This window comes from Colobus angolensis, unplaced genomic scaffold (assembly GCF_000951035.1).
Source record: "Colobus angolensis palliatus isolate OR3802 unplaced genomic scaffold, Cang.pa_1.0 Scaffold26, whole genome shotgun sequence".
In the NCBI taxonomy this organism is placed as follows: domain Eukaryota; kingdom Metazoa; phylum Chordata; class Mammalia; order Primates; family Cercopithecidae; genus Colobus; species Colobus angolensis.
The window spans coordinates 18,965,973-18,967,670 of NW_012115821.1; the positions used below are offsets into that span (position 1 = coordinate 18,965,973).

Below are 1,698 nucleotides of genomic sequence, written 5' to 3' on the forward strand. Positions count from 1 at the left end.
AGAGAACTAAATCCAACCATATCAATAATTATCTTAAATGTAGATTGACTAAATGCTATAATAAAAAGAAATAGATTGTTTAGACTACATAAAAGTTATGATTCAACTGTATGTTATCTACAAGAGATGCATTAAATACAAAGATACATATAGGTTTAAAATTTAAAAACTGTAAAAGATCATGCAAGCACTAATCATAAGAAATATGGAATGGCTAGATTAATATCAGTCAAAATAGATTTCAAGATAAGACAGACTACCAAAAATACAGAACAATATTTCATAATGACAAAAGGGTCATTTCATCAAAAGGCATGGCAATTATAAATGTGTGTTTAATAACAGAGCTTCAAAACGCATAAAGCAAAAACTGAAACAGCTAAAGGGAGAAATAAATCCACAATCATAGTTAAAGAGATGTTAACACCCCCTCTCAGTAATTGACAAAACAACGAGATTATTAAAAATCAAAAATGGTGTAGAATATCTCAACAATGCTATCAACCACCTTAACCTAATTGATGTTTATAGAACACTAGGCCAGATGCGGTGGCTCATGCCTATAATCCCAGAGTTTTGAGAGGCCAAGGTAGGAGGATCACTTGAGGCCAGCAGTTGGAGACCAGCATGGGCAACATAGCAAGACCCCATCTCTATTTAAAAATTTGCTGGGCATGGTGGCACATGCCTGTAGTCCCATCTATTTGGGAGGCTGAGCACACCACTGCACTCCAGCCTGAGTGACAGAGCAAGACTCTGTCTCTAAAAAACTAGAACAAATAAAAAAAAAAAAGAACACTAAACTCAACAACCACAGAATATACATTGTTTTCTAACCACATTGAAATTAAATTAGAAATCAATAACAAAAATATATCTATTATAGCCCCCCAAATATTTGAAAATTAAACAACATATTTTCAAATAACCTACGCATCAAAGAAATCGCTTTTCGTCTGACATTTCAGCCAGGCTGCAGCGATTGCCACTGCTCTGCAAGCTTCACAATGCTATCCAAGGATAACAAGAAGAAAGACCCCGGGAAGTTAGCCAAAAAAGACAAAAACCCAGTGAACAAATCCAGGGGCAAAGCCAAAAAGAAGTGGTCCAAAGGCAAAGTTTGGGACAAGCTCAATAACCAAGTCTCGTTTGACAATGCTACTGTAAGGAAGCTTTGTATGACAAACACTGTAAGGAAGTTTCCAGCTATAGGTTTATAACCCCAGCTGTGGTCTCTCAGAGATTGGAGATTTCAGGCTCCCTGGCCAGGGCAGCCCTTCAGGAGCTCCTTGGTAAAGGACTTATCAAACTGGTTTCAAAACACAGAGCTCAGGTCATTTACACCAGAAATACCAAAAGTGGAGATGCCACAGTTGCTGGTGAAGATGCATGAACAGGTCCAACTGACTGTACATTTGGAAAAACAAAACTCTGTTAAATAAAAAAACAAATCACAGGGAAATTAGAAATATTTTTAAACTGAATGAAATAAAAACATATCAAATTTTATGGGATGCAGCAATGCAGTGCCTAGAGGGAAATTTTTAGTGTCTATTGCTTATATTAGGAAAGAAGAAAGATTTAAAATCAATTATTTAAGTTTCTATTTTAAAAAGCTAAAAAAAGAGCAAATTAAACCCAAAATATGTGAAAGGAGAGAAATCATAAATATAAAGCAGAAATCAAGAAAACAGAAAA

General features: G+C 35.3%; 1 pseudogene; it reads left to right on the plus strand.

Annotated features, from left to right (window-relative positions):
- The first annotated feature begins 1,007 nt into the window (after positions 1 to 1,007).
- LOC105515442 lies at positions 1,008 to 1,393 on the plus strand (annotated as a pseudogene).
- The last annotated feature ends 305 nt before the right edge of the window (positions 1,394 to 1,698 follow it).